Source organism: Dermacentor silvarum, chromosome 1, assembly GCF_013339745.2.
Source record: "Dermacentor silvarum isolate Dsil-2018 chromosome 1, BIME_Dsil_1.4, whole genome shotgun sequence".
Classification (NCBI taxonomy): Eukaryota; Metazoa; Arthropoda; class Arachnida; order Ixodida; family Ixodidae; genus Dermacentor; species Dermacentor silvarum.
In genome coordinates this window covers 446,607,721-446,614,852 of record NC_051154.1, presented here as the reverse complement: position 1 = coordinate 446,614,852, position 7,132 = coordinate 446,607,721, and the positions used below count along the sequence as shown (strand labels likewise).

The following is a 7,132-nucleotide window of genomic DNA, read 5'->3' as shown; positions in this document are numbered from 1 at the left end:
TGTAGCGTCGACTGCGAACGCCGCAGATTGCAAGGAAATAATGCAAGCTGCTCGCGGGGCCGGACTGGCGCTTACCTCGGAGATGTTACGAAAGGCAGGGGGGCGGTGACATCGACGACACAGACGCTCTTTTTGCGGCCAGTTTCGGTTTCAAGAAGCTTGCCAAAGGGAACTAATTGCTCGTGTAGCTCCCACATGAACTCCGCTATTCAAAATTTCATCGTTGGGATAGGTAGTGTCGACGAGGGGCCCCAAAGTACTCATTTGATGTAGCCACCTATACTTGATAATTAGAAAGTTAATTAGCTTAACTTCACTAATTACACACTTAAGTGACTAAATTGCTCTGTATCAAGAGGCCGCCAATCCGTACACTCGAATGGTAAAGCTAACGTGACCAAGGTATATATTTTTCTAATTTTAAAAATTTGGTGCAGCTAAAAAAAAACACACCCTGTATTTACAGGACCACCTGCTTTCCAGGCTACTTAATCTCCCTGCTTAGCATGGAGTACAGGCTGCTTTTGAGCTGCACATTTGTCGTCCTGAACTTGCTGGAGGATGTAACCTGCAAGAAACAAGATGAAAATTTAGCATAGCATTGTAGCACACTAGCAGAACAATACTAACTTTCTATATCATTTGGTGGAACGTGAACGAACAGACGCTGAACTTCAACCAATGTCAGATGCATGGTGCCGCCATTATTTATGGCTCTGCAGACGAGGACGAAGTTAGACAAGGAATGACATTACAGGCGCCAACTCCCAACTGTTTATTCGGCAGAAAACACGCCGTTTTATACATGACACCGTCCAAAGTAATCATAGTAAAAATAAACGAACAGGAGTGAAGGGATCCAACAAGTGCTTGTGAGGCAGTGATCATCACAGTATAGAGGAATGCAAAGTTACAGCAGGGACCTAAACTGAACCGTCAGGCAAGCACATAGGAACACGCGTCCATTACAGGCTCAAATCAAGTGGCATACAAACACGACAGCTGCATGTTCTAATCTTGGCGGTGATTACAGGCTATCATTAAGAACGACAATTCTTTGTCACTTAATATTATTGACTGCGTGCTAACACACTGACTGCCTGCTCTATTTATTAAGAACGCCTCGATTATTTCCATTTCAGTGCGGTTTCTTGCTTTCCTTACAAAGGGCATTTGCTCCAGATGTGGCACACAACCACAGCACCTGCAGTGCCCGCCCGTGTTGCTGTTGACCACCAGCGTGTGTATTGGACAAATAGGACGATGCTTCAACGATCGTGCAAGAGCACTGGTTGGTGGTCAACAGCAACACGGGCGGGCACTGCAGGTGCTCTGGTTGTGTGATTTGAGCCTGTAATGAACTCGTGTTCCTATGCGCTTGCCTGATAGTTCAGTTTAGGTTCCTGCTGTTACCTTTGCATTCCTCTCTACTGTGAGGATCACTGCCTCACGAGCCCTTGTTGGATCCCTTCACTCCTGTTCGTTTATCTTTACTATGACTACTTTGCACAGTGTGATGTATAAAACAGCGTGTTTTCTGCCGAATAAACAGCTGGATGTTGGCCCCCTATATGTCATTCTTTGTCTAACCTCGTCCTCGTCTGCTTCGCGCCGTAATTTTTGTCCTCGAGCTTATGGCAATCATCACAGAGAATGACAAGACTATTTGAATAAGAAATTTAAGAAAGGTGCTTTTTGTTTTAAGCAAAAGAAATCTTTTAAGTTAAGAAACTGGATTGATGTGCACTGCGCTAAAATGCAGGAGAGTTTCACTCCATCAAAATTGAGGGCACAACTATGCAGTTATAGAATGCAATATTGCGGTTTGGCTACACTTGGTCTTGCCAGCACGCTTTTTTGTATGAACACTCAAAGAGATGTATACAACAAACATCAACACACATTTTCCCACAAAACTGTTTAAGTCATTGCATCCAACTATTCCAGATTTCTGCAAGAAACACCGGGGCTGTTTATTTCGAATATATAAAATTACTGCTGAGTGTAGAGAGGCATATCATTCCAAATAGAGGTGGGATGGTTCATACGGAATACATTAAAATCCTCATTCCTGCACATTGTGTGCACTGAGGCAGCTCAGGTAAAATTGTGCGTATACATCACGAATATTAAAGCTAGTTACAGCCGCACCACACTACAACAAATGCTGCGATGACAAAATTTCCGCCATAAACATTTTCTATTCCCCATCAGCTGCCCACACATGATAGAAAGAAAAATGTATCATTACAAATAGCTATCAGTGAGCCATGTCTGCTTCGACAGTTCTCACAAACACAACCAGTTAGGGAAGGGGTGCTCGTTCAGGACTTCGCCAAGGATCAATGGATCATGGCAACTCGACAATTTAGCAAGGGCTGATGATTTTGGGACAGTTGGCGTGGAATGACCCACACAAATGGTGGCTTTCCTTCATGAGAGTGCAAAGGTGGTTTCTGCTTGTGAGCCTCATCTACAGAAATTATGAAAGTACGCTACACTGCCCGAAAGTACAACTTTCCCATGCAATATTATTCAGTCTTCACAATGAAAATAATACATACCAATTACAGCATTCAGATGAACTGGATCCAATCCCTCCTTCACTGGGTCCTTCTTGTGCCTGTTACTGCCCTTTCCATAAAGGCTCTTGCCCTGAACCTCAGCCTCCCCAATGCGGTCGTGCATTGCCGCCATAGGACTTCAGGCCAGATAAGATCGTTCACCTATTGTCACCCACAGTGGAAAATTGACACGAGAAATCAGTGAGGCATACCGCATAAATAACGCATGTGTGAGCCAGACCCATTATTAATGCGTGAAAAAGGCCATCCTTCGTAGATAAAAAGGGATAGAAATTAGTCTATGTCTGCTTACTTTTTCTATGCAAATACTGTTTTAATGCAAGCACACATCCAGTCTTAATTTATTTAATCCTTCCATCAAAATGCCAGTTGTTAGCCGAGGTCAAGTTGTATATTTTCCTTCCCCTCCCTGTGTATACATATATAGAAACTTCATTTGACTGGAAAATGTGTTAAGGAGCGGTGTTCAAAGCCCTCAGTCGAGGGCCCCACTGGCCTCTGCAGCCTGCCTGTGTAAATTTTGTCCTGAAAAGTTAAATGAACTGACCGGCATGCTCAAAAGGACACTACAAATTTGACCTAGTGGACACGGGTGGTTCTCAGAAAATGTACAAATACAGTGATGGGTATCCGTCGGCATACTGTAGTAATAGTGGGTGCAAGCTAGCTTTGACATTGCTGGAGTACTTCAGCTGTCACACGGCTGCACCTTCATATTTCAGTTTCAGAGAAATTCAAGCAAATCAAATGTGTATTTGCCAGTGGCAATTATTCTGAGAACAAGACAGAAATAATTGTAAATAGCAATGTTAAACAAAGGTATGCACGCTGTATGCTTAGACCTGTGGCATATTTGACACACTACACTTCGAATACTAACATGCACAAAAACTGCACATGCGTGTAGCATAAAAAGAGAAAAAAATACAGAAATAAAAGCAACGGCATCGGAAACAGTTTCAAAACAATAAAACCAAAATAAGAAGTAAAATATACTGTACACAAAGCAAAAATAAAACTTAATTTGCAGCCAAGTGATCAAAGAGAGAAAAAAAATACTCAACATCAGGACATGTTAGGTTTAGTTTTATATAGAACACGATAATTTGTGCATAATGTTACGAACACAAACAAGCAGCAAGTTTAATATACTTGCATAAATATTTAGCCTATTTAGTGCTCCGTTATGTAATATGTCTGTTAGCTTACACACAAATCATACCGAGATCATACTTTCAGGTACACATACACTTCATACATACCTGACGTGACATTCAGATTACACGCTGTGCTGCTGTAGCCAGGGCCACAGGTTCCCTGTCATCATGTGGACACTGCTGTGGGTCACGGCCTCACCACTACAAAATGAATTCTGTGTCAACATATGTAGCACTGGCACAATAAAACTGTCATATTGTGAACACATGCAAGGTGGCAACAGAGCACAAGGTCGAGTCATTGATGAATGTCATGATAATAGGGACCCCTTCATCAAAGTAAAATTTTGAAGACGCACGCAGCAGCACATTACAAGAAATGTTTGTTTACATAACAATTCTAGGGTTTGCTTTCATGACTTGGTTTAAGCAACTTTCCCCTATCATGTTTAGATACGTCAAAGTTATGGAAACATCCCTTGTCTTGAAAAGACAGCTCTACTAGTATGGCAAGCTGTGACTGCTTACTTTCCCCTAAAACTGCTCGTAAACCGAAAACCTGGTAAGCAGATATTATTTACTACGTTGAAGAGTTTATAAGCGAAGAAACGTAATTGCAGTAAGTATTGGTGAAGAGACTGATGGGTCGTTATATGCAACTTCAGCAGAAAAGCGGGAGCGCACGCACAGGTGCACATGATGACCACAATTATTTCAGAACGTAATGTCTTCCCCCCCCCCCACCCCCTCATCGTAAGAAAACGCTCATCAGGATATTCAATTGCGCATCGAGGCCGAGATCATACCGAGATCATACTTTCTGGTACACATACACTTGATACATACATTTGCAAAACTAAATTCTGACAACCAGCACGCAACATGCATAAGCACAGGCGTCACTGTTGTTTCCTACGTTCGCAAGGCACCCTATGCACACACGATGAGTACGCACAACACGTGTAGTTAGCAAGCACGATTGCTTACCTTTTCAATGGCACGACGCTCTCCAAGTTGCCGGTGCTGCGTCGACGATGTTACTCCCAGCATACATGCCGCTGCGTAGTGGACGATCTGAGGCACGCTACCAATAGGAATGATTTCTTTGCGATGTCCACCCAACTTTCCACGACAACCCGACACAAAGGCCACGGCACAAAAATCGTTGGTCCATGTTTGCCTGGCGCGCCACGCATACGGCGAGTTTGCAACGAAACACAAGGTATCTTCTGGCACTTTTGTGCACGCTAACTACGTCCCATTTCATTAAAGCAAACACAAAACCACACGATCAAGCAGCTCACACAGACGACCGGCACGTTGAAGACGATGATGATGATGATGATGATGATGATTTATTGGCATCCCCTTTGAAACGGGGCGGCGACAAATAGTCACCTAGCCTGCTTGATTTAATCAGGTATACTATACATGTTCTTTATCTTGCATTTTTGTATACCTATCATTATTTTTCTTTTTCAAAAATTTACCTTGTACCGCTGCCTATGATTTTAAGAGATCAGGTCGCATCCATCTTTTCCCTACTTTTTTTCCACCAGTACTCTAATCGTCTCTTGCTGATCTCTACGGCTGATCTGTTTATGTTTCCTTCCACTTTAAACCCAAGCGCTTCTGGGAGTTGCACGTTACCTACGGTTCTCGCTGGGTGGATCCCGTCGCATTCCATTAGGATGTGCTGAGTGGTCTCTGGATCTTTACTGCAGCATACACATGTCTCATCTAATTCCGAATATTTGTTCCGATATGTTTTCGTCCTTGGGCAACCGGCTCGAGCCTCAAATAGCAAGGCACTGCCCTTTGTGTTATCGTACAGATTTTCCCTTCTAATTTCTTTCTTCTCATTCTTGTAAATCTCCATTGTCCTTTTCGTTTCCATTCTTTGCATCCAATTCACGGTCTCTATTTCTCTCACTTTCTTTCTGATGACCCCTGGTTGTCTATTTACAGTTTCGATTATCCTGTACTTGGTTGCCAACTTCCTTGACCTCTTCCTCCATTCTGTGTCCACGCTTTTCATGTAGAGATACTTGTGCACTTTAGCTGCCCATTTATTTTCATCCATGTTCCTGAGCCTTTCTTCAAAACTAATTTTGCTTTGTGCTTCTCTGACTTCAAAAGAGGCCCAACCCATGTCTCCATGCACTGCCTCATTTGTCGTATTACCGTGTGCTCCCAAAGCCAACCGGCCTACTGATCTTTGGTTAACTTCCAAACCCGCCAATATATCCGATTTTAAGCATATAATGGCATTTGCGAATGTTAGCGCTGGCACCATAACTCCTTTCCAGATTCCACGCACCACCTCATACTTATTGTGGCCCCACAGTGCTCTGTGTTTCATTAATGCTGCATTCCGCTTCCCCTTTATTTTCAGATTATCTTGGTGGTTGATTGAGTAATTCTTTCCTTCGTTTATGTGTACGCCGAGGTACTTATATTGCTTCACTATGGGTATTACTTGCTGTTGAATTGACACCACGAAGTTACTCGTGTGCTCATTAAAGATCATAATCCCTGATTTCTCTGTGCTAAACTTAAGGCCTAGATTTGTCGCTGCGTTCCCACAGATATTCGCAAGTATCTGTAAATCTTTTTTATTGTCCGCTAGTAGCACAATGTCGTCTGCGTACATCAGTCCAGGGATCTTCTGTTGCACCATTTGTCCATTTGACGCAGGAAAAACAACAGCGCCACCTGCGTACTTGTGAGGTTGCTGTGGCCTCCGTGATGCCAAATATATTAAACAGTAAACTCATATTTTGTGTCGTGTTGCGCCCAGCTACGTATATACGTTGCGAGATAAAACAAACCACCGAACACTCCATATTTTACGCTATAGTTTATCGTAGAAAGAAATTTTATGATGTATTTTAAATTTTGAATTGCTTCTGCCGTCTGCAGCCAGCAAAAGCATGGCCTTAGAGATTGGGGTTATGTTGTCCTTTGAAAGCCATCGCTGGGGCGTGATTTGAATGATTTGTGTACCACCTTCCTTCTAGATAACTTCCTGATGTCGTTAACGTCAACTTTAGCCCCAGAAATTGTTGGAACGATCTCTGAGGTACACATGTGCAGTGTGCGATGTTTCAGTGCGCGTTGTAACTGTCGGAAAGCATCAAAGCTACGATATTCCCTCGCTCGTGTGGCGCAGGTTACACCCGTGTCGTCCGAATCTTGCTTTCGTGTTTGTGTGCTTAATGAGCATGGGATGCGCGCCTGTCGTCCGTGCCTTCTATGTTTATGTATCGTGCGACGCACGCAGATTCCTCGAAAAAGCAATGTCTCTGCAGCTTCCATGTGTCCATGTCAACAAGAATAGCTCTTGTACTACTAAAGAAAACTTTAAATGAAATGTGGAATACTCATTTC

At 43.1% G+C, this 7,132-nt stretch overlaps 1 long non-coding RNA gene across 1 annotated transcript; it reads right to left on the bottom strand.

The window, feature by feature from the left end:
* Positions 1-365: 365 nt before the first annotated feature.
* LOC125942630 (uncharacterized) lies at positions 366-5,055 on the bottom strand. The gene is made up of 4 exons (XR_007465271.1): positions 4,730-5,055; positions 3,848-3,943; positions 2,565-2,726; positions 366-568 (listed from the first exon to the last, which is right to left on the bottom strand). It is a non-coding gene; the product is annotated as an uncharacterized LOC125942630 (long non-coding RNA).
* Positions 5,056-7,132: the final 2,077 nt, after the last annotated feature.